Source organism: Athalia rosae, chromosome 6 (assembly GCF_917208135.1).
Source record: "Athalia rosae chromosome 6, iyAthRosa1.1, whole genome shotgun sequence".
In the NCBI taxonomy this organism is placed as follows: domain Eukaryota; kingdom Metazoa; phylum Arthropoda; class Insecta; order Hymenoptera; family Athaliidae; genus Athalia; species Athalia rosae.
The window spans coordinates 12,024,764-12,051,690 of record NC_064031.1 but is presented as its reverse complement, the minus strand read 5'-3'; the positions used below and the strand labels follow the sequence as shown (position 1 = coordinate 12,051,690).

The 26,927-nt window shown below is 43.3% G+C and overlaps 1 protein-coding gene across 24 annotated transcripts in view; it reads left to right on the top strand.

Moving 5' to 3' along the window:
• LOC105690611 (collagen alpha chain CG42342) overlaps positions 1 to 26,927 on the top strand; it is a 121,099-nt gene that overhangs the window by 11,799 nt on the left and 82,373 nt on the right. The window contains exons 1-2 of one of the 24 annotated variants that reach the window (XM_048657204.1): positions 19,991 to 20,406; positions 23,106 to 23,149. The exons of the other annotated variants lie outside the window; for them this stretch is intronic. The gene's annotated coding sequence lies outside the window, so the exon portion shown is untranslated. Of the gene's footprint in view, positions 1 to 19,990; positions 20,407 to 23,105; positions 23,150 to 26,927 lie in introns of those variants that run through there. 24 annotated transcript variants of the gene reach the window in all.

The window sequence follows — 26,927 nt, the reverse complement described above, 5'->3', positions numbered from 1 at the left end:
TAGGCCTTTGGAATGTGCAGGGGTACGAGGATTCTCGATTAAGAAGTCTAGCGCGGGGCAATGCGCCGTCCACCGTAGTTACGCTATTCCTAGATTCGGAGACGGCTCTTCGTCGTCTCTGCGAGAGACACGCGCACGTGCTCGATCGGCAGACGACTCGTCACACTTCGATTGCAAGTGCGTTGAAAAGGACAATCGGTACGGCGAAGGCGACATCGTTTTACTGTAATCTTCACGTTTATCGCGCGAAGTACACTTCTGCTTGATTTCAGATAGGTCCGGTACCTGAGCGCGGTGGTACGTCTCGTAAGTTTTCCACGTTAAGTTTTATACGAGCGCTATAAAAACCTATGAACGAATACCGGTTTCGGGGAACAGGTTACGTAAGGGGAAAAACGAGAAAAAAGAAAAATTGAAATCATAAAAAGTAGATGAAAACAAAAAAAATCTACCGATGTCCAACGAGCGGTGAATCGATGCGTTGGAAACGTAATTTAACTATTCCTATGAACGCGTAATTAGATTTTTCGTGAAAAAATAGTCTTCGTAATACAGCGGCTTGGATAATATTCCTAACGTTTTCATAATTCATAGACACATTAGCTGTTCGGAGATCACGTTACTTTTCAATCGATACGGAGAAAAAAAAATTAAATACGAAGAAAATCTCGTGGGGATTGCAGGTGTCTCATAATTTTTTGACCTCAAGTTACGTCCGATAAGGGAAAAGATTCGTGCGGATTGAACTGCGAAACGTGAAGAGAACCACATCTTTCAATCATATTCAACGTAATTATTTTGTTATGTTTTATTATTTTCAATCATGTCCGGATATTTTCGATCGCGATCGTTTATTTTTTCATTTTTTTATTTTTTCCTCTTCAATAACGACGATAAAAATTACCGAAGCTACGGGAGAACTGGTTATACCTAGTTCTCCTCTCATTTCCGTAGAAATTTTTCAACCAGCGTCTATCTACATGTGGAATTACTGTATTCCCATGGCAATTTATTTACGAGCTTACCAATGTAATCTTCAGCTTCCAGGGATTAAAATGACCGATATAATATCTCGGAGCTACCGCCGGTGTATAACCCACGTCGAGCAACGCAAATATAATTTGAATCCGCTCTGTCCAGATCGATCGATTCATTTCACATATCGTATGACTAGCGGCCACGTTTTACACGCTCCTCGATTTTTATTCACGATATTCGGTCCATTATTAATCTCTGACCGAATACCGTCGGGAATTTCATACATCCAGGTAACGCGTATGTGCACCTGAAAAAAAAAAAAAACACCATCCGACAAATTATGAATAATAATTTTCCGTCGGCGATTTCGTACGAACCGATGTACTCGTACACACTCGGAGAGATAAGTAAAAATGAGTTATATACTCGTGGAAAAGGAACGATAAAAATTTATCGATACGAAGAGATCTGCGGACGCTGCGGGGGGTCCCAGAGGTCCGGAATGACAAAGCTTATTGTTTTTTATTGGCTTAATATCGTAAAGTTTTTCGACCAATCATCGCAATGACATCACTCTAATGGTCTGAACTTTCGGCGGACGGTATTCAACGGGGTTATTAATCATTCCCTCAATTTTCTAACGCTCGTATATATGTATTATTGTGGGGTCTAATTTTTATCGGGTCTCTTGAACCCGGTTCCTAATACTTAATTGCTCGTCTCGAACTCCCGTAGTGTCCATCGAGCGTATAAATTTATAGAACGGACGACGATCAGAAATCATAATTATTTATGTGCACTCTACGGAACTCCGAGTCATATTTACCGGTTAAACTACCTGCTGTATCTTACTCCATATATAACTTATACCAATACGTACACGTTATATACGTTACGTATATAACAGGGTATACCTATATCGAGAATAAATATCACCCGAGCTGAATCCTTCGAACCAACGTTTGCCAAACCAAATACAATCACGGATAGTAATTGAACGGTGCAAACAATCGGAAAAGCAATTGCATCTTGCTTTTAATCGCGATATATATGTATATATATATATACCGTTAACCGATTACATTCGCTGATCGGGTGAGCCTGGTCCGATTCACTTGTAAAACAGATTATTCGAAATGCTTGAAAATCGTTGGATTGAAATTGTCATCGATTATTTATTTTCTTACGTATCGTTCAGAGTTATGAAGCGTTATACCCCTACGCGTAGCGATCGAAGGTAGGAGGCAGTCTAGGTTAATTGGTTCCTTAATTTTTAATTACGTGTAGCCTCGAGGGCTGAGAGCGCGAGATGTATACATAATAATTTCGGAGACATCTCGTGTTTTTTTTTTCACTGTAGGGAAGATACTCAGCTGACGAAATAAAAATTGACGAAGGATCGAAGAAGAGGAAAATCGCTTTATAAATAGTTCGAATTTATTCATCTATCGGTAATGCCGCTGGACTTTTGTAGTTTAATATTCTCGCGGAGCTATACATACAGATCACAGCATTCACTCGTATCTTATAATCTGGCCGGTTCTTTTCAGTCTCTGAGAAAACTTCAATGACAGTTTTTTTTTTTGCCTCTTATTTTTCTTTTCTTTTCTTCTGTTTTTTTGTAATTCTTTCGTGACGTTCTATCTTTTAAGTATCTTTTGCCCGCCTCATCGTTAAAAAGTGTAGAGTGGAAAATTCTTTCATCAACTTTCAAGTCCGTACTCCAATGTTTTATAGAGATTGTTTTTTTTTTTCTTTTAAAAACCATGCGAACTATTTTTATCAAAATGTTGAAACGGTTGCGCGATAAAGTAGAAAAAATCAATTACGCAGAACAAAGGTGAGGTCAATTAATAAGTTTAAATCCTATGATAAAGATACAGGATGATCTACAGTATCTAGGATCTATATCTAGAAATTATCGAAATTCTTCTACGCCCCATTCATTATATTTTTCACATTCTGCAACGTGTGTACATTTTGTGATTGCGGACGATGTGAATCCGAAAGACGAACGGAAAATCCGTTCGCAAAATGGGGTGGTGGGCAAAGGGGGATGGAAAAGAAAAAAAGAGGTGGTGGTGTACAAGGGACGAGGTGCATCGGGGAAGGCTTGTTGGCTCGGGAACTCGAGGAGCTGCTCGTAATTACACAGCACTTCGGGTGGAAACGAATTTTCTGGAATCGCGAGCCGGTCGAATTGCTTAAGAAGAATCGAACCACGGAGTGAAGAAATATTTGATTCGAATCGTTGAAGCGAATTCCCTCGCTCTCTCTAACTCGGCTTTCGTCTTGGACTCTCTTTGCCGCGGTACACGAGCGAAAAGGGAGACACAAACTGTTGGACAATTCTTTCTCTCTGTAACGAAGTAACGGTGCTCGAGAATACCTTGAAGTTTTTTCATTTTATTTTTTTTTTTTGTATTTTTTTCAATTCTGTTCTCTTTTATCTCTCTCTCTCTTTTTTTTTGTTCAAGTAGATTTTGCATCTCTTTTTTCTTTCTTTACAAACCTTCTAAATCCCCCGTGAATGGGAACAAGTTTTCGTCGCGAAAAAATCAAATTCAATTATCCGTATAACGTCACGTATCACGTGTCGATAATCACGTAGACATTAATTAGAGTTGAACAGACTCGTACCTATACCTGTTGAGTTTCTCCACCGTTTTCATATAGTTCGCACTTGAGCTCCCGAAGCTTGATTCATACCACATATGTTTGACGAATTCGAGGGGTGCAAAATTCAACCCCGACATGGTTCGCGTGATAATTTGGCAACTTTTTCAAACTTTGGATTAATTCTGCGTGTCTCCGGGTCTCGAGGTGAAAACGGTGTATGCCGTCGAGTGAACTAGCTTCCCTGACATTCGTTGCCCCAACCATCTTATATTCGATAACTTGCATCGCCGTCTGCTCCAATCATTACCTGCACTGTACGCGTTCTCAGTTCCGTCTCCACGGTGTTGACTTTTCACATTCGGTTATCGCAGTCACGCTTCGTGTGTTACGCGAACAGCTCATTAAGTCCATTTATAGACGATAGCTATCGACCATTTATAGTCGCGGCTTACAATCGCCTGGTATGTGTATGTATATCGCATTCAATTATCCCATAGCGGTTATCCTGCTCGGAGACAGATGAAAATTCGGAGCGAGACGATGTACTCTGGAATTAACGATATCGCGTGAATACAGGCGAAACAACGAGGAAAATTTTGTTATCTCTGTATTGTATTTCGATTACGATTATATAAAAATGTGCTCGAATCGTTTTAAAAAAAAACTCTACCGCGCACCAATACTTATGAAACGTCTGGTAGACGTGACGTAGGTAAGCGGGGCGTATTTCGCATTCGTAGGTAGAAATCTGGATGCGAAATCGCGTCGTGGAATGGAATTTCGGTGGTTGGAAGACAAGAGGGAAGATTACGCGCCACGTATGGATATATATCGCGGTGTTCACCCCGCAGCGTCTTCGCGTCCCCTGAAACCCAGAGGTGTTTTTCTTATCCGTCCGTTTGTCTTACTGTAAAACCAAGTTGCAGCTGAGGTATGCAACCGACGTAAATCCGTTGGCTAATACACGTCCACCCAGTATTTCGTCACGTGGGAATTTCTATTAAATTCTAGTGTGCGGTAGAAACTCCGTTGGATTTCTACCGCCCCGGTAACCCCCTGCATGTTCGCTACACGTGCAGATAGTAATTTACACCCCGATGTGGGCCGTGTAGCTATACCTCTACGTATACGCGTGCAATATGATAGATAATATGTGCAACCGCACGGTGCAACCTGCAGTGAGATTTGATTCGCTGTATACGCTTTGAAAATTTATTACCCGTCGTCGAACGGCGTGAAAAATACGTTTGCATCATCCACCTTTTCCGTGTATTTTTGGATATTTTTTTTTTCTTCTTTTTCTCCTAATATCATTCGAATCTTGAACTGGTATGGTTTTTTTTCTGATTTCGAACGCTTGGAGCGAAAAGAATATTTGCTGTTCCGATCGAGAGACGAGATCATACGACGTTTTGTTTCTCTTTGACGAGTTCACGAGGAAATTAAGAGCGGTGCAATTTAAATAATTACCACGATAAGGAGCCGCGGTGGCCTTAATCGGGGGCTTTTGAACCGGGAAGATAGAGTACAAGAGGGAAAAATATTAAGATTCTACCTTTCGCAGGTTTGGTTTGATAAGTAAGCCGATTAAAATCCTTCCCAGTGTATCCTTCTCCGATCCTGAGCGTTTATTTTTGTATATTACATACACCGTCAGTTTGCAACAGTCAATTTACTCGTTAATAATTAAATTTCGATGCCGGCCGATAATTTTCGACTCTGAGAAAATTTATTCGCTCTCGGAGATGATACCTCCCCCCCCCTCCCCACCCGTTTAGTCCGCTATCATCCACCCTTTTCGGTAGATATACCTTCGGGTATGTATCCATCCATACCCACCGCGCACGTATACGTATAATCGCGAAGGAAACTCGTTCATCCTATGCTCGCTGTTGGACTCCGTGTTGGGATTAATTTTGTCAGGAGCAAATGACCAAACACGATATTAATTACAAACGTAATTGAAGTTTTCGGATTATCTTCACGTATATTGCTTGTACAGCCAATCTCTCTCTTTAACTCCGTCGGCTACGTGTATCGAATAAACGTTATACGAGCGGACCACCCGCGCGCGATTTGAGCCGAAAAAAAAAAGGGCGATTCGATTTTACAAGGTCATTTTAAAACAGGTTGTAAAAGACGGTACAAAGTGACGCACGGCACTCTAAGACGAGTCGCGGAAAACGGGAAATTTTATCGCCGATCTTCTTCATCCGCGAAGCAATTAGAGCGGAAACGTCTCATCTCTTCAATGGCGATTTGTGCGGAGAATAAAATAACGTTGAAACGAGAAAAAAAAAAAGAAAAAAAACGATGCGGAAAGTTTGCGGGTAATTTTGAACTACCGCAGATATAAAAATAACTTGGAATCATATCTCTGTGAGTAATAATAATAAAATAGTTTTCTCGGGTGGTAAATTTGTTGCCCGGCAATTGGATTTTCGGTACGTCCGTGGTGGTGGTGGTAAGTACGAGAGGGTGTATATATATATATATCTAACGACCGGTAATCAAGATCTTCGCTGTGAGTTCAATAAGATTAAAAAAAAAAATAGTTGGCAAACTAGCAAACTGCATCTCTGCAGTGACCACGATTCACGCCCTTCGATTCCGGCCGTATACAGCGAATTGACGTGATCACAGAATTGCATTCAGCACTTTGCCACAATACCCTGAGATCGCTTGGCCTCTCGCCAATTTCGATTAAGCAGATGGTTTATCTAGGATCAAAGTGTCTCTCCTACTGCTTCGTCGCTTCTCAGCATTACCGACGATTCTAAAACCGGCTCAACACCCCACCCTACCCCCCGTAGAAATTCGTTCACCCCCTTCATCGCACCCCTTCCATTCGCGTCGACGCTCGTTCGTTGAGACCAAAAATTCATCCCTCCTATTCTCAATCGGAAAATTTAGAAGTAGGACGTCACGAACGGCGAGCGGATTTCCCGATATTGCCGGAGTCTTCGAAATTCCCTCAGACTCTCGGCCCTAGACCACTTCGAATTTGCTCCAAATTTGCGAATGGAAACCCAAAAGCACCTCGGTTCCGATACGTCTCATCTTCGTTGACGAGCTGCTTCTGCGGCACCTGCCAGATCACGAAATCCACTTCCGAACGATCGAACGCGGAGTTCGCCTCATTTCGTACGACTATAAAGGCCCACGGATCTCGGTGCCTGAGCTGCTGGCTTGGCTGGCATGATCGTGGTGTGATGAAATTATACGGTACAGACGGATCTCTCCGGGTAATACCATGTTATTATCCTAAAATTATTGTTATACACCGTCTATTAGTAGTTTAATCTGATCGAATGCCTTGTAATAGGTGGTATGCGAGCTACGGTTCAGGTAGTACCTTATATATACCTTAAACCCCCCCGCTCTCTATTGCGCAACCTCTTTTCTTCTATAACGTACGTAGTTATACGGGGCTTTTTATTTTTCCATGGTGGGAAGGCGCGTAGCACTTCTCGTATTATATCAGTTACCGGGTTAGGAAATCTGATGCACAACTCTTCGTACTGCAACACCGTTGTACGGTAGATGACACGTACGATACGCGCTTACCTATACACGAACTCGAATATATGCTTTTATTTATGGTTAACGTGCGTACGGTAACCATGAGAATCGGATGCTCCGTTACTCGTTTCATGCTTATTATTTTCATCGTTATCGTTATTAGAAAGATGAAGACGCGGTGGCGAAGTAAGTGAAAGAAGAAAAAAAGAGAACAAAGGAGAGAGGGATTGAAACGGCGGATGTGATAGACCGAAAAGGAGGGGTGACTCTTTCGCAGCTTTTTTTCGACGCGTACCTACATATATATTTCCATTTTACACCAATTTTCTTTCCGCGTACGTCCCTCGTTCGTTCTCTACCGACCCGCTTTTCAACGTTTCGGAGTTGAAAACTCCGACCGTCATCACGCGTTCCCTCGTTAGTCCAGATTCTGAAATCGGAGCCGAATGGGTGGCCAATTTCCCTAAGGGCGTTGTTCGCCATGTCGGGGTGGTGGGTCCCCCTCTCTCTTTTCCGCGCGGCTCCAAATGAAAACACGAGAGAGGAAAAAAAAAAAAAACGTTACAATCTCCGTTCACCGACGACTTCCACCGGTCGTATTCGGGACCTGTGTCGCGCCTGTGGGGGAAAAAAAAGAAACGCTCGGACCAAACATCATCCGATATCGTCGCATCGCGTGACAACTTTCCGGGGTATGAACGGGGGAAGGACGCGACCGGCGGCTTGTCTCTCGTCTCATCTTTCTGCCCGCGTTCACACAAGAATCTTTGAATTTCGTTCGTGGGTGGCAGACCGCGGCACTCTCGCCCCCCCCTCGTGTTCGTCTACCTGTCCCAGTTTCGGGTTCGTATCCTCCTTCTCCTCCGAGGCTCCGCTCTCTCTCTCTCTCTCCCTCCCTCTCTCTCTGTCTCGTCTTGGGAAAAAGTTGTGAATTATTCCGGCGAATTGTTGGCGAAGGGTTGAAGGCGTACCGCGGCAAAGTCAGCGGTTGTGGCGTAGGGACTGTGTTTCCCTCGTCGTGTGACGGACTGTTTACAGTGAGGCAACGTTGACGCACTACCGCGACGGCATCGAGGTCTAGCCGAACACCGGAGGGAATTCCGCTGCCGCCTCCCGCCTCCCGCCCTCCGCCCTCCGCCTCCCCCCCGTACCTACGCGCGCTCTACACAGGTACGTTTATGTAAACTTTGCGCGAAACTCTCCGGTCGTATCGTATCGCCGACGTAGATGGGACGGGAGGTCTCTGGCCCGCGTAGGCACCCACGTCGTCGAGTACGAGGTACTCCGCGGTCGTCGCACACGACTCCGTGCTATGCACGACGAGCACAATGGTTAGGTACAGTTTCCTCCAGTTCCACATCCACGTCGGCTAGATGGTCGCGGAGGCTACGGCGGTAACCGGCTTGTTTACCGTAATAAAGGCTCAGTGTCACCCAGGGGGCAAATATATGGCCTCGCTATAAACAATAGCTCGCCGGTCGGACGGCGGGGGCGAGTAAGGTTGGGCCCACCACCGCGCGGTCCCCTGCGGACCCCCGGACAATTCCCGGTGCCCAAGGGGCCAATAAAATCCACCCAGGTGGTCGGACCTCTCAACTACCTAGCCTCGAGTGTACCGTAACAGGGTGGTATACATTGTACCCTCTGCGTCTTACGAGAGAAACCCACAAACGAGCTTGTAAAGTTTACTTCCTTGGCGGCGATATTTATTCTGGTTTTTTCTGGAGGCTCCTCGACGCCGAAAGACCCTCTCACCGAGTTAAGTCGGTTACCGAAGATCGTCTCCGCGTACGTCGGAGCTGCCAAAACGCTCAACGGTCTGGCGCTGCGGACTCGACTGCCACCCCGAGCTCGAGTTTATACTTCCTGGGTTTGTAGTTTTGTCGAGATGATAGATGAAATCGTCGAGGGGAAAATCTTTATGCGATCATGTGGTTAAATCGGCGGTAAAATTTTTGCGAGTAGGTAGGCGAAATTGCAAGTTTCGATATACCGAAGAGTTTGTCGAGATGACGCTCCACTACCTTGGAAACTGGAATTCCTCTGGAGAGTATTTTTTCTTCTGCTTTTTCTACGTTCGCCTACCTCTGCATGGTGTATTATAACCCGGATGATTGTCGGTTCCAACAAAGTCGGGACCTGACTCGATAATTTCACCGTAATTTTGCGGGTTTTATCTTGAGCCGCATGAAAAAATGTACAAAAAATTGTTGTAACTGCTTTGAAATTCTCGAATCCGATTGGTCCGCACAAAATTGCCGGCTTACGGGTACTTACGTCTACCTGGGCAAATATCAAAGTACATTTTCGTTCGAATTCCGATGAATTTTTCTCCTCTGCGGCAAATTCATTTGGAAAATCGAGGTGCGGCGTTACACCGTGTATCAATCGGAATCTTTTCGTGCTACGAATCTGCTTAACTCATATATAAGAAATGTCTCACATAAAACCTGAACGACGAAATCCAATTTCGCAAATTTATGGATAATGATACCTCGTCGCGATTCGATGTTTCAATGTACCGTGATTGTTAAACGGCGACAACGTCCCATTAAAAAAAACCTCTGAAGAAAAATAAAGAATCGAGAAAATCGACAAGCTACAAGGTTGGTGAAACATCCTTCGGCCCGTCTCAATCAATTTGTCTCAACCTTAACCTATCCAAACTGGTTCAGGTTCCGCGGCTCGATCGTCGGAAATCGTTTTCAACGAAACGCAATCCGTCTTATAATCGTAGCGGAGAAATTTTTTAGCCCCGAAGACGGGGGATTCCTCGCAATTTTAAAAGTCGCGTGTCCCTCGTGTTCGGTACAGATAAAGTATAACCGGCTGTTCTCACGGCTCAATAAAGTTAGATCCGACGATGGCTCTTCCTTAACGACTTTGAGAAACGTCACGTAAGTCGATAACAAACTTTGCAAATAAATTCGACAAATGAAACGAACCGATCCTAACTGAAATTAGTTATTTCAGCCGTGCCGGTAATGTATGCCGTCCCTGTGCGACTTAATTTTATTTTATTTCCGCTAGATCTGTTAACGCGATTTCCGAAAGTGGTATGAAAGAAACGAATGAAAAAGTCGTAACATGAGAGTTTCGCGAAAATTGTCTTTCCGGAATTTCGTTATCCACAGATCGCTTAACAAGCTGACAAATTTTCATGCTCCACATTTCTCGGGGCAGGAAATTTCGTCGTTCCCGTCCTCGGTAAAGACCTCGGGGGAATTTGTTGTACGGAAAATCTTTCGCGGATCAACTGGGCGATTCCTCCCAACTTAAAAACTGTCGAGCTTTTATTCGACAGCTTCGATTGGTTCTTACCTTCTGTTTGTAGGATAACTCCCTTGCAGTTTTTCCGTTAGAAATCACCGATGTGTTTCCACCTACCTACCTTATAACTCCGACAATGAGACGGAATTCGCAGTTCTGAAAACTTTTTATTCCATCGCCGATTCGAGTCGAGTTGAATAATTGTCTCTGCGTTGATAGTAAGTTATTATTCCGAATGTGAAATTGATAGTCCATATTATCATCGGTCGAAGCTTTCCGTCCGAAAAGAAATCCCGAAGAATTGAGTTTATGTGGAAAGTATTTCCCTTCCACCTTTTGTTGTTCGGCAAGAGCATCGGCAACCCAAAGCTCGGATACGAGTATACGTAAATAAACGATAGTAGGGAACCAAAGGTGTCCACAACTAACGCCCTAAACTGGCTCTTTCACCAACGATACAATACATCTTTCTACGGTAGCTCGCTGCACTATCCAGCGCGAATCGTCTCGTTCTCCGAATAAAAAACCTTCGACGCAAAGCTCTCAGCGAGACATTTTGCTGAATCGATAAGTCTCTGATGAATACTTATTGCTCGCGGAATCGCGTTCGCTTCAAAAGAACAAAGAATCAAATAAATCCCGTAGCAATTTCGTCTGGCAATAAATTGGCAAACTTGCACACCCGGCAATTTTTGTCCCATCGAACTATATCCTTCTTTTACTTTTTTCTTTTCTTTTCTTTTCTTTTTTTCTCTCAAAAATATTATTACATCCGATTCAGTTTTACAATCAATCTTCCCATAAATCTATATCCTCGCGTCTCCGAAATTCTTCACGACCCATAATCTTGTTTACAATGTCGAGAGAGGGTAGTCGCGGACTCTCCTTCCGTTACGTCAGAAATATGGGGTAGTTTAAGGTGTACCGAGAACTCCCCGAGGAACAATAGGAAGTTTCGAAGCAAGAATATGTCGGCCCTTCGAGAGACTCTGTTTTCCGTCCGTTCCTCTGTATTTCTATCTATCTACCCGTCTGCTTGTCCGACTCCCGTGTTCCCGTCCCCGGGCTATCCGGAGTTGGATCTACATGCTCACCTACCTCGAAACTACGCGTGCACACCCCAATACCGATGGACTGTTCTATTTCAATGCGAGTATGGTTATCGCGTTACGTCCGCGTCGGTTTGAAACTGGTCGAAATTTGCCGCGGGATGCAATTTCGTTTACGGCTCGCCACTTTCTCTCCCTTTCTCTCTCTCTCTCTCTCTCTCTCTCTTGTTCGAAACACCTGCAGTCTATAGACGTTCAGTTATGTACCTATGAGAGTAGAAGTGAAGCTACAGAGTTGTTCCGATTAGAATCACTGAATCTTGTTTTTCTGATCCGAATTAAAATACAGAGTGGTCTTTTGCCGTGACTTCCATCACGAGTTCGAGAGGGGAAATTCGAACAGAATATTTGGGATGATTTGCGCAGAGGTTACGCGACGATTATCAATGAAATTCCATCGGCATTATGACGATAGCGAAAAAAGAAAATTCGATGGTCGATAGGAAATGATCTTGTCCTCCCAGTTATCGATAAATTTCACAATTCGAACATCTCGAACTCGTTGGGATTCGTTACATCTCCGTTTGTCGCTGACAATGAGAGACGCCTCGGGTCGAACTTGCACGCGTCTTTTTAATTACTTCGGGCGATAATTGTAATCTTAGGAAAAGACTCAAGTTTAAGCCTCGAGGATAATCTCGCGTTCCCCGGTATCTCTCGTTCTCTATTTTTCCCCTCTTATTTCTCCGTTCTAAGTAAAATATATTCACTCTAATTATTCAGCCTCGCTCATCATGAGTCTATAAATGTCTTTAATTAAAAAGTTTTAACTGGACGTAATGAAATCTTCGTAACTTAACGCCGATGTTCAACGCCAATGTCGAACATCCCTTGAACTAATTCCACCCCATTCGTCGTTAGCGTGTATTTCCTATTCTATCGTACTCCCCGTCTCTCGAAACTATGTAAAATTGGTCCATATCAACGGCGAATTCGCATGGGACTCAAGTCTCGCGAGATTTATATATGAGAAAAACTGAGTATCCGTCCCGTCGATATCGGCCATATCCTTCCTTCCGTTCCTCCTCATCCCCCCGTTTGTTCGTTGATACATTTCTCAGACACAGGTAGGGTTTATCGATGTTCGAGAAGAACTCCCCGCTCTCTCTCTCTCTCTATATATATATATATATATCCTTATGCGATGGCACGGGGGAATCTATAGGCCGGGCAAGAGATTCGTCGACCTCAATTTCGTGGCTTGTCAGACACGCTAACGTTAACCCGAGCGCTAACACGCTAGAGCAAACCGGGACAGAACATCGTATAGGTTTCATCAGATTCTCGATTTTCCAGTGCAGCCAACCGAGAAAACTGCGAAAATCATCTACCGCCCGCCTTGTGCTGCAGGACAGTAAAATACGCGAATACCCGGCGCCCACCGGTCCTGCTCAGCTCGGATAGCACTTTTATACTTTCCAGAATCGTTTGACCGTGACCGAACGAACGAGATATACCGGAAGTCCGGCGGCGGGGGGAACGCGCCAAATAAAATATTGAATCTTCGCTGACCCACCCCAATTTCGAAAACTTGCTTATCCGCTATTATTTTTCAGAGAGAACCTCGAAAATTTCATACCATACCTAATGATATTGTTACGGCACGATATCCGTTCACGAGTAAAGTTCTCTTTGGGGTTTATATAAATCCACCGTATCGCACATATACCCAACCTATTGTATGATAATGGCGGCGTCATGCGTATACCTGTGAAGGCTTTGAGAAAATTTGAATATAAAATACCTATGAAAAAAGAAGGAAGAAAAAAACGAAGAACAAAAAAAACAGAAAAAAAGGAAAGGAGAAGAAGAGATGTGCCCCGCAGTGTCTTTGAACGGGAAGTTTTCTCTTCTTCCCATATAACTAAACGTCGTAGCAACTTATTTCCTCCCCCTTTAGCAGCGACGGCGGTAGCAGCAGCAGCAGCAGCAGCAACAGCAACCAACACCATAAAACTTTTTGAGTAAACATTCTGTGAAAGTTTTAGAGCAATTTAGAAGTGGTAAAATGGCGGCTGTGTTTCGATGTCACGAAAAAGAAAGGAATAGAGGGGTCTTAAGAAAAGTAATATTCCAATAGAGAGATCTGCGAGCGAGAAAAGCCCGCGTAAGGCAACGAGGTCGAACCGAATATATACGAAAAGTATGGAAATGTACGATGTATGAGAAAAAAAGAAATACGAATGAAAATATGAAAAACGCATATCGCGAAACTTCACGGTAGGTAGACGTAAAATGGGAAACGGATTGATGCGAAGAACGGTACGCGTGTATAAAAATACACAAGCGATACGAACATCCGACCAGTTCGGATACCCTAAACGTATCGTGAGCTCGATTCTTTTCATTCGGAGTTCAACTCGAACTTAGCTATTCGAATATTCGTAGCGAAGTCCGCGTTTCCTCGGGAGTTTTTTTTTTTTTTTCCAACGATTATCAAACCTCGATGATTTTATTCATCCAGGTGATACTAGTTACGCGTTATCTCACCGCGGGGTCATTTATAGCGACGCGACGTCGGGGCGAATAAGAGCGAAAAGTTACCCATTCGAGCACTTTCAATCCGTCGTCGTGGTATCGGCAGTGATTCGTGTCCGCATTTTAGCTCCGATCGTTCGCGGAGTACCTATAACCACGGAGTGTAGTGGGATAGAGATTTCAAGGACAGGATAAACCCGGATATCTTGTAGCCTGGCCGTTCGAGTTTCAGGGTATCCCTCGGGATTTGGGAAACCAGGAGAATCCCTCGAGAGATATATTCCTCGGTATGTATATACCTCGACCCAACCCACGGGGAAAACCGTTGTGTCGTCTCGTGGTTTCAGAGATTCCGACGATTCTAGTCGACCGTACATACACATACATATACCTTATACCCACAATTCCACCACTCTGGACATGATCGCTGGCAAGGTTCGCTTCTCCCCGCTATCAATCACCTTCGCGACATCAAATCCGACCCGATATTATCATCGTTACCTATAGCTCGCAGCTGTCTTCCGAGATAGACGAATGAAATCTGCATGGTATTAGATCTGTTCCTCATACATAGGTATACACCGTCTGCCAAGGTGATTAACAAAAAGAGCGAAGCGAGGCGAACGGCGGGGTATCCTTTGTCCGTGGAGAAATCATTCATATCCCGAAGTTTCGATTCGCCAGCCACTACTTCGCTGCGAGATCGTTTCGTCGTTTTGGTCGCGAACGTCATCTTCGAGTACCGCGCGGGAGTAGAGAAAGAGGACGGTGTTCAACTTTCGTCGATGATAAGTGGGCGGCTCGGACCACCGTAGGATAGTCGTTTGAAATCGATACGATAACTCGAAGAATAGCTCCTGCGGGTTCCGAGCGATATAAGCTGCCTTCAACGAAAATAAAACGAACGTTCTCAGCTTGAGTAACCCGCGCGACCGTGCGAGGGCATAAGATAAAGTGGAGGTAATTTGCGAACATGAGTGGACTTTGGATCGATGCTTTTATCTGGCGAGGTTGAACCCGTTTTTGAGATGTGACGTTCGTTGTACCTACACAGAGCTCAACGTGAAAAAGGAGAAAGCGAAAAATGTACCATTTTTAAAAAGAAAAAAAAAATGCAAACACGAATGGATCCTCGTATCACGTGTCCGCCGAAGGTAACGATCGAAACTCTACCTGTTCCGCGTCAAGTGAGAAAAAACTTCCGCGTAAGTTTTATCACCGTTTCCGCGGGAGTCACGGTTTTTTTTCATGTCTTCGAAACGAGAGTGGAATGCAGAGACTAGAAAAAACTACGTGGTACACAGACGGGAGTAAAGTTTTCAGGACGCGCTAAGCTGGCGACAGATGTTTTTAAACTGATTCAAACTTCGAATGATCCTTTCCTCTGTCGTAACGACCGCGTAAGAGCGTCGTTCAACTACATAGTGGCCCATAGCGGAAGAAAAAGGAAATTCGTTCTCCCGTGCCCCCTGTCCTCCGTTACGCTTTATTTCTACGACTCGACCCAATGTGAAGTAGGATAAAAGCTTTAATGCAAGTTGCGGTAGATTTCGACCCGTTATCCCCCGTTTTAATTGCCGAATCAAAATTCCAGTCGGAATTAATGATTTGCGCGATAACTTGAGGAGGCTAACTTTTGAATCGGCAAGTTAAAACTTCGAATATCATCCGTGTGCAACATGGCGAAAGAATTTAAACACCGTAACCGTCTATTTTTCCTTATTTTTTTGTTCTTCTTCTTCTTTTTTTTTCTACTGTATTATTCGATAGTCCGTTAACATTCGAAGGCGAAATCTCGTGGTCTTCTTCAATTTTTTCAGCGAAATCGTAACGTTCTTACGTATCCGGTGTTTTTCTCCTCTTTTCGTTTCCTCAATTTTTGTCGCTGCTATAGCCAAATCATCGATCGTCGGCCAATGGGTTCCCGGAATAATTCTTCTCGCGAGAGATAAAAGTACCAGTTTCCTGGCCGATCCTCTGACCGGTGGAATAAAAAATGGGTTAGCTTTACAAGAAAAAACATCACGAGGGAAAGATATCCTCCTCTTAGAATTGACCTCGCCAGATCGCGTCGCCTTGGTCAAGTCCCGGACGCACGATCATTCCGTGGGGCTATAAACAGTCGTGCCCATTCATTCCGGAGTGGAAATCACCTAAGACGTCGTTATTATGTTGTAAACTTTTGTTCGAAATAGACGCCCTCCGATTGATGATCACTTTTACCGTAGTACCGTACGAGCTTTACTTTTATTGTTATGCCGCATGTTGGAAGTGCTGTGGAAAAAATCCGAGGCGGACGAGTATTGGGAAGAAAAATTGAAAGACGAAAAAATTAAAATGAGAAAAAAAAAAAAAAAATTACTCAGTCAATAGATAGAAAATCACTTTTCCGCAAACTCGAAATAGATCCTTAATTTTTTTTCGTCACATTTTTTCGTGATAAAAAATATTTCTAATCTACAACTCTCGACTACGTCTGGAGTTTCTCTTACACATCCGAACTTTGGAGCATAATATAAACACGGTAATGACAGGAGATATGGAGAAACTGGAACAAAAAATCATGATTCGAATGGGGGTAGAAAAACGCAAAGATACAGGTGCATTTACATTGAAATTCGCGATACGATTCAGGCGAAAAATCGTCACACAGATACCTGAGATAATTATTGTGAACAATTAACTTATCGTTGGATCTTGGGGTGAGGGTAATTATATTACAAAACTACTGGGCAACGTCCAATTATTGGTGGGTAGGCAAAAAAAAAAAAAAAAGAAGAAGAAGAAGAAGCAAATAACTTGCCCATGTTATTTCCTCGCGTGTTCTCCGGACAGAATTATTCCTCACTCCCGATTACATAATTGCAGAGGGATTAACCCATTAAACCAATTAGTTTCGTGTTCGGAATTACTTTGGGCAATTTAATCTCAGAGTCTTGTTCTAATTCACGAGTTAGCTCGCTGATCGTAGTCAATGCGTGTGTAGATCTTAATTCACGCGAGATGAGAAAACCCCGTTTCTTTCTAATCCCTTGTAGCAACCCAACATCTTTATTTGTCCTTCTTCAATTTTCTTTTTTTTTTTTTTTGCCTACTATTTTTTTTTTTTTTCATTCAGCACCGCGGTATATCCTTTCGCCAAATCTTTTTCCTCCACTCCGGTACGTACACACCTAATTCCCAAAAAACTAGGGAAAGCACTCAGCTTTATATTCTTTGAGTTAAAAATAAAATGAAAACAGCCAACAGCCTTCAGCCCTCTTCCGCGTATATAGATATTGTGCGAATGTTGTAACTGTACGTGTACGAGCGTCTACGTTGCACGATGGTAAAATCTTGCGGGTCAAATTTTATAAATTATTTTTCATACTTCCGTAATGTCATGTGACGTTTGAAGAAAATTATTCTACAACACCAAACGAATTTTCAGATTTTTTCATCTGATTTTTCACTTGTACGGTTTGTCGAAGAAGAAGAAAAAAAAACAAAATTAATAATCGAGTGAAATTCTTTCGGAATTAGTTTCTACTTCGTCGCTTGTCTACGGAGTGAGTTTACCCACCCGCGGTCACTGGGATGCGATAAACCTTACGGTATATTTTACATACGAAAGGAATGCATTATTCGTTAATATACTCGGTCGCGGTATACGGTGACTAATTTGTTCTCATAAAAAGAGAGTAGGTAAAACTTTTTTTTTTTTTTGTTTTTTTTCGCCCGTCGTAATATTATACGTAGAAAGGTTATACCTGAGTCGCAGGGTATATTATTTTACTCGCTGTGAGCTTATCTCGAATCAACAAAGAGTAGAAAAAAGCTGTTGAAAAAATTTTCATATCGGGTTTTTCCCGTGAAGCGTCACAAATTCACCGAGATATATTACGCAGATAAAATGTACGTACGTTCGTGATGCGCGCGTATGATACGTCTGGATTCGTCCGATCGACTCACCGCAGAAAATTATTAATATACCTATAATATAATCGATGATTTTACACGGAGGTCTCGCACCGAATCCGAGCTTGGATCACGCGCGTTTGCGTAATACTTTTTTTTTTCTTTGTCTCGTACTTTTTTTCCACCGGCCCATAAATATTTTCGTTTGCGTATTTTTTTGTTCTCGAAGGCGCGGGGAGAATTAGAAGTTTATCGTGCATCAGTTATACACGAGCAGACCGTGAGATCGAAAAACTTTTATGGGTTACGCAAAAGCTTAAACGAATTCGGAGTAAAGTTGAAAGTAAGATTGACTCAAGAATGAAATTAGATTCGATCCGCGGCATCGCGCCGTACATCTATAGATCCGATATACGCGGTACGTATAGGTATATTATGTTGGCCGAGGCCCCGCTCAGAGTTCGGCAAATAATCATTCGTTAGCTCCGACGTTGGTATTGTTTGTGTAAATTGGCTTTATCGTTCGACGATCAATCCCACGGTTGACTGCGATGACGGCTGGAAAACACGTAGAAAAATATTCAGAGCTAATTTAAATCATCGGCTCATTTACCGCCCTGTTTGGTTTTCATTTAAGCCCCCCCTCCCTAAAGTTTCTGCTTATTTTGAATAAATGCCAGAATAAACAAGCGGACTAATTAGCGTTGAAAGCGTGAAATTGACTAGCGAAAATTTTAGCATACCTCTGCGCCCCGTAGCGCAGTAGCAATTTCGCGACGTGCGTATAACGACGTTTTGCAAAAGAGCAACGAACCACCACGTCGGAGAAATTGATTTTCTAAATCAATTTCCGGTAAATAAATTTCTGGAAAAAAATTTCACCGTTCACAATACGCGGTTCAAAAACGTCCGGAGCTTTCGTGGTGGGGCGGGGGGCGGGAGTACGACGTTATCGCCTTAAAATCTTCAATTTTTAACGGAGAAAAAAAAAATGTCAACCTGTCGGAAGAGTGGCCCGTACAGACGCGGCGCGAACAAGATATTTTCTATCTCCTCACCCGCGGCGCGAAATTCTCTCACCCCCCTCCGGTTCCCGGACCCCTTATATTTCCCCGCCACTCCCCTGGGACGCGATATAACTAAGCTTTCCTTCGGGAGACGACGCTGAGGAATCTTTCACGATTCTTTCATCCCTCAGTTCTATCTATAAACCCCGAAGTTCGACTCCCCCCCATTCCGCGTAAGCAAAGGAACTTGTTTGCGGTTTTTCGTGTAGGGAAAAAATAAATGACAATAACGATACGTGTGTGCGAGATATATCGTAGCAAGAACCATGAACTTCTCAGGCTCGATAACTTATTCCGAATTTTTTCTCCTCCCTCTTACAGCGTAAATTCCGTCGAAAGTTTTCGTTTCACACCGTGGATGCCGAACGTATGTTATAAGTACAGAGCTTTTAGTTGGTAAAGTTTTTGAGCCACTATTACGCGTCAGTCATCGGCGTATTTTCTTCCGTCGATGGCTTACTTCTTATCCGAAGTAACCATCGCCTCCGCCATCAACGGTTATACCTTATAATCCTTAGTAAACTTTCGTGCGGTTGGTTTAACTCATCAAGACAAGCTATTAAGATTCCTAATTAATAGTTCGATATTCGTGGCGCGTCGTTATTAACGAGTTTCGGTTCTCTACCTTCCACGAGCTTACGTATTATGCATATCACTATATACATATACGCTCTACGACACCGCAGCTATTCCGGTCTCGTTTCATTCCCGCGTCTTTTACTTTCTCGTTATCCGCTAGTTTTTTTATTGTTATCTTCCGAGCTGTCATCCTGGTTTATTTAATGATATCAATAGGAAGTCGCTTTTTCATCTGGGTTAAAACCATCCAAACTTTTCGCCTCCCGTAACTGGCTGGAGCTACCGTAGCGCGTCTAGTTCTTATTTTTTTCTTCCTCCCCTTAACTTCTCTCCTTCCGCTCGGCCGTTCCTCTCGTTTCAAAAGAACAGCTTGTTGTAATTATTTCACCGAAGCAACTACCAGTTTCATTAAGCTGTCCTCCTCTGTACTCCACTCTACTCTCCTGTTCGCAGTTTGCCGAGTGTAGTTGGTCCGTCGCGAGGTACTCTACAGATGTTATCCCGGCTAGTGTTACCGTACGTAGAAAACTAGCAACTGACAACGAAACGAAACGAAACGGAAGAAAAAATAGGTGGCGATTGAAATTGGCGCACCGTGGAACGTGTTCAGCGATTTAATCTGTGCAGTGTAGCAATTTAATTGGTATCGCGTGTCACGCGGGGAGTTTGTGAATCTTGTCCGCTGGAGCACGTAGTGAATTGTATAACTTTTTAATTGATAACACAAGGCGATATTGTAACCGTAGGTTTCGCCGGCCTGTACGACCCGACAATCGCCCACGCCGACATATTTACATCAACCGTAGGCTGCGGCAGGACTCGGGATCTTAATTAAGCCCTGTAACCGTCGGGGGCCGCACGCAATAATTAAGAATCACCATAGCAGTGTAAGTATGTTCGGGGGTAGAGGAGATAGCCGCCGTGGGCAGGAAAACAAGCCACCTTCTAACGGGTGTCCCGGCGAATACCGGCGTTGAATTTTTAATTCATCGAAAGAAAAATTTTTTACGCAAATATGCTCGGCAAGGATATTGTAGTTTATCGCTCGAACGATGTCGAGCAAAGACCACTCAATTCGCGAGTAATATACAACGTAGTGTCAGGAGATATACATCAATGATGCTCGTGATTCTAAGTTTTACCCGAGTTAAGAACGGTGTGTAACGTTGAATAATTTGAAATTTAATTAGCGTCGGCATCGAAAATGCATTTGGTAGGGAACTAATTACGAGAGAGTGGGTAAATGAACTTGTTACTCATCGTCTGACGCCGTGAAAATTTTCGAGCGAGGATAAAAGCGTGTAGATTCAATGGTATACAGAGAGGAATTTCGTGCAACGAGGAATATATCAGCTGAAGAAACGTTGTTCGAGATTTTGACAATCTCTCGTCAGGTTACATGAGACTCTCTCTTGTATTTAGTTAGGTCGAACCAGGTACGCTGTAGGAGGATATACGCTGCGCTGCATAGCCGTTCTTAATCAGAGTAGTTGAAAGACATTAGAGTAATCATTGTAATTAATTTCAAACGCTATTCCGTTGATGCAACGTTCAACGGCTTCGTCCTCGGTCACATATGCAATCCTACTCGAACACACAATACGACGATTAAATTCGTCTATCTGCAGACACCGTTCGCCTCTGCCGTCGCGTTCAGAAGTTACTCAATGGCGGTGGTCACACGCAGAATTCGTTGGAAAGAAATTTCCCATTTCGAAAGTTGATTAATTTTCCATCTCTGCAGCGAGCGAGGTTTTCAAAATTCAATAGATGAACGTTTTATTTATTGTTCGTTGTTTTCATTTTTTGAAAAAGATCGAACAAAATGTAAGCTTCGTTGTTCTGATTTTTATTTAATTGCAAAGGAGAAAAAAAAAGAGGAAAGATAAATGACTCGTTGGAGCACGGGATTCGTTTTGTTTTTTGCCCTCACCGTTCGTCACACGAGTGAGAAAATAACGTGTATATTCGGATTACCGCAGAAATGAGATTCGCCGACTAATCGTTCGTCTCCTCATCGCGACACGTTGAATTAGATTATTGCCATCGAACGCGCGGGGGATAATGAAGAGGGGAGGGTAAAAAAAAAAAATATATTCCACAGACCCGCGACTGAATTAATATGTAACCATTTGTAAACGTCACTAATTGCCGTTTGAGATAAGCAGTTCCCCAAGGCGCGATGATTGATCTGCGGAAAGAAGGACGGATAATATCTATTATCTTCCTTCTCTTTACCCTCAAGGCTTCCTTATCTTGTGGGAAAATTAATCGTCTTTCCGGCAATAAGCCCGCGTTCCAAAACGGCCGACTGCGACGAACCCCCGCGACTCTACCCCCCCGAAAATCCTCGGCACGCCTAGAACCAGGTATACGGTATACCTCTACCAATACCAACGGTTCACTTCACCCCGCCATTATCAAGATGAGGATTTTCAACCCCAAACTATCATTTTAGAACCACCCGTCGTTCGATGATTCGAGGGCTGTGCACAAAATTAATTTCAGTTCCCTTAATTTTGTAGACCACTTTTTTCACTCTTTTCCTGCCTTCTCATCGTTGTGTGATTCTCACGATCGATCATAGTTCTCGATCTATTCTTTCGTCGACGGGGAATTTTTGCCTTTTACTCGTCGCATTGATTTTATTCAAATTTCCCGCTCACCCCGCGGTTGGTTAGAAGTCGATACACAAAAAAAAAAAAGAACCAAAGGCGAAATTAGCCACCGCGGCGGTACGAGCTGTTGCCGGTTGCCTTAATTTTTTGTCTTGACGATTCAATCCAGATGACGAACATTTCGGGCAGCTGCCACCGTCGCCGGTCGACGTACCCGGTAAACCGCAATAGCGATAATCCGAAGCATCCCGAGGCCATCTCGAACTATTGCGGACAGCGGTCAACGTTTATTTCCGGTAATTTTATACCGCAACATCCCCGAAAGATTTTGTCGTTCAATTTCCCGAACGTTTCCCCTCTCTCCGGCGGAATACCGCGAATACTTTTCCTCATTTCGAGTCAATCGCGCGGTGAATTTCTGAAATTTATGAAAAAGTCATTCGGCGAGGATCGATGATAACGAGGAGATGAGTTTTCACGTTTGAAAATTTTTCGCAAAAGCTCGCGCTGTCTGTGAGATAAATTTTTCTACGAAAATATATTCCCCGCCTTTTGCAGTAATGCGAATATTACCATCGCATGTGAAACCATAGCCGAGATAAAGTTAAAGGTACTGATCGAGTATCACCTGATGACGCGGTAAAAGTTCACCTAACAAAAGTTTATAACACAAATGTGATACTGTGCCTGCATTGCAGCTTGAAAGTTTTCCCCGAGAAAAGTGCTATCGGTTGTCCGAATTCAATTCAGTAGAACAAAAGGCAATAGAAGGAATAAAAAAGTTTTCTATGAAACGGAAACTGGAACGCAACCGTATACACCGTTCCCAAGTGCACGGAGATCAAGTCCCATAACTCAAATGAAAAATTCGAAAGAATTTCGCTTATAAATGTGCTTTTCTTTTGCATTTATTATTCCAACGTAACTTACTCTCACTTTATTCCGCAATACCATTTTCTCTGTTTCAGGTAAGACCCAAACTCCTCGCGAAAGATGCCGGATACCGAGCTCCGTGAGTAACAGAAGTGACAAAATTTTCTCCCGGTAAAAATCCGTGTTTCTGTTTCGTTTCATTTTTCAAATTTTTCTCCTAAATTATTTTCGCAGCCGTCCATCGCACTCGTACGAATTTAATCCGAGCGAGAAGCGAAAAGGGCCTGCAGGTAATGAGGCGAATGAATGCAGAAGCCTAGGGCGGGTTATGAATGTAAAATGTAGGGTCAAAAAAAGAGAAAGAGAAAGAAATGGAAAGAAAACGAACTTACGTAAGGTCGGACGACTGGTACACGCGGGCAGGGGAGGTAGGGGAGGTGAGTCGAGGGGCACCGCGAAAATAGGAGAAAATAGGATAAGAGGAAAATGTAGGATGTGAAAGAGAGAGGCGAGCTTTACGAGTACGGTAAAAGCTGTTCCATTCCCCCTTTTCCCCCCCACCGGTGCAAGCATATCGTCCGGTCCGTTCAACGGGTATATAGTAAATGTTCTCTGTCGTGTTCTCAAAAATATATTATGCATAGCACGTTCCCATTGTCTACTCAGCATCCCTGATGCTGCTGATGCTGCTACCGTTCCTGCTGCTTTCCGTGGTTTTGCTGTTTCTGCAGCAAAATGTGGACGCAAGGAACTCATAGAGCTGCAAAATTCACCGTGGATATATACCGCATCTCTGATTCAGACTATTTATGTAACGTATATACGTGTGTACGGTGTACAGTATACATATATCCGCGCGGTACGTAACGTCGCTCGTTGATCTTCCGATCATTTGAATTTCAAGTTGAACTACTCTACGGAGCTCTTTACGAAGACAAACTGAACTATTTTGCGACGTTAATGGGATCGAAATAGAGAATTTCCATTCGATTTCTATCGCTGCGTATATGTATAAACGGGGCGATTTTTCAATGCCGCAAAATTGCTCGTCGAGTAAACGGGGAAATATAACCTTTTGTCTTCCCCGCTCCATAACTCGCTGTACACGCTACGCGGGCTTAACAATGAAATATACATATCCACGCTGACAATTTGCGGCGGTGTTTGTAGATTTTAGCCGGCATAAATATCCTATGGGACAACCGGCGACTACGCGCGCATTCCGCCAGCCAGCTGGCCGCTGCTACGTACGTCAGGAAGAAAGGCGAATTATAACCCGAGGGATAAGCATATGGCAATGAATATCTATGCATGGCCGAAGAACCGGGGAGCCCTACGGCGATCACGAGCAGATAACAAGGCAATTATATCGGTGGTTTTGCGTCATTAAACACGCCCGTTTCGTACGAGTCATCGAATGGGGGGCGGGGGGGGCTATTGGCTGCGGTTCGCGCAATACTACAGCCGCCGCAGCACCCGGCAACTCTCGAGACTTTCGATACGACTCGCGTCCGTCGCGTCCGTCGGTTCGAACGCAGTCGGCGGCATTCCCCTTACGCGAGTCAATCCGACGATTCGCTCCCATCGGCAATAAGTAACAACAATTATCATAAACTTATCGTTAACATTCCCCGCGCAACTTCTCTCCCACTTCGTCATCGTTCGTTTTTATTTGTATCTTTTACTCCTTTCGCTATCTAAGACTCTCGAAGGATCATCGCGTAGATCGGTTTACAACGTTCAACTAATTGTAAGGGGACAAAAATCTAGTCGGAAAAGTTTTCCCGCTTCAAAAATCACCTATCCTCTCTCTCTCTCTCTCTCTCTGTTTTTTTTTTCTACCGTCGTTTAATTGAAACCGATCTCGTTCGATAGGGTTTCCTAATTCGCTGTGGGTCGTCGATTCGTCCTCGAACACATTTCGCTTATTGGAATAGAACCGGAGGAATACGGGACAGAATTTCCACACAACTTTAAACGTGAACTTATTTTACATTTTTTCTTGAGGCCTCGAGTAATGCATATACGCTAATTGACCGGGCGAACGTTTCGCCTTCGACGTAACGCACACAGCACCGCGTTGGTATACGTTGAAATACCCGGTTTTTTGAAAAACCCCAAAGAGAATTTCTCTGAACGGATTTAACAAGCATTAAACGTTTCTCCGTTTGTTCGTATCATCCGCCATCATCCGCGGTGCGTAGCGCAGCTAATTTACAGTTAGGTATAGGTAGATGAAATTCTGCGTACGAGAGTAAAGACGAAAAGTATGAGGGAATAATTAATTCTCGAATCAGCCATTTTTATCAGCAAATTGAAAATGCAACGCGATTAATTGGACGGACGACAGACTCGCGAGACAAATTAATTCGTCGCAATCTCCTTACCGCGATCGGATGTAACGCGTGCAATTAAAGTATCGAAAAATCGTTTCGCCTTTGGAAACGGAGGGGTGTAGAAAAATGACGTATTCCGAGTAATTGAATTCTGAGAGTGCGAGGCGATATTTAAATTAAATGCAAATAATCACGTTCGTTATGGCTAATCTACGCCCTGTTAACACGCTACCATTCGGTTGCACGCACTTGGTAAATATTATTACACACGGTGTTAATTTATCGAAGTTGTGTACACCCGATACCTATAACTGTAATTCTCCGTATAAAGTATCACGCGCGCATAAATTCAATCCACGACATTCCTACTACTCCGTACTTTATACGTTGTACGTGCACCACTGCGCGGTGCACTCTCTTCGCGATTTCAGTAAGCGATTTTAAATTCTTTTTCTGTTTTTTTTTTTTTTTTTTTTTCTTATCAAAAACAAGTTACACGAGTCCCTAATTAATTTTAACAAACGCGTCGTTGTACACCCACGCGTTATGAAACGCGATGCGTTGTTAATTTTTTTTTTTTTTCTCAACTGTCCACTCGCCGTAGCCAATCAAAAATTGATACAAAATTCGATCGATGATCGAAGAATCCGTAAAATAAAAATGTCGTTTTGAAAAATACGTAAAAATACGTACGTTAGATTTTAACGATGCGATGCCCTCGTTAGGAAACCCCAAAACTTTAATCAGAGAACGACATTTTTCTACTTAAATCATAAGGGGAAAAAATTAGGGACCCCTCGACTCTGTATCCTCGGTCAAAAAAAAAAAAAATCGTGTCAGCATTAGGTGGGCCATTTTCGAAGCCACGTCAATGCGAAGAAGCATTTGCCTTAGTTTTACAACAGGGGCGGTGGTGCCTGAGACTGTACGAATTATACCTCGTACCTTACCGTACCTCACCTTATGTGATGCGCTTTTTAGGAAGAGAAATTAGAGATGACTCGATTGATTACACAGATAGATTAATTCAGCTTGCGAATTCAGATTCCCGATATCATTAAACTTATCCTATAAAATCCGATAAAAAACAATGTTGATCAGCGACCCGAAAATCGTGAAGATTCTAACGTTATATTCCCATATTTTCCGAAAAGATGTACGTCCGGTAGTTTTTCTTGAACGCTCGATGTGTACGGTGAAATTTTCTCGCTTCGCGGATGCCTTTTGGGGAGGTATAGTGTACACAGTCCACTACATCTGCGAACCTGAGCACTCCTGTATACCCAGTTGGTCCTAATTATATGAGCTACGCTCGACTGCAGATTTCCTCTCCCTCGTGTTTATCTTAGTAATATTTTCCAACTCCTTCTTTCCTTTCTCGAGCTAACTTTCTAATTCCGTAAACATTTTGACCGAAGTTCTACACTAATTACATAAACTCCCTGATTCCCCATAACGGACGAATCTTCACACGCGTATAAAAAGAACGAGAAAGAAAAAGCCTCGGTCTGTTATTAATCGAAACGAAATTATGACGATTCGTCTCCATTGAAAAAATCGTCTCAGTGTAGCCGTGCGATA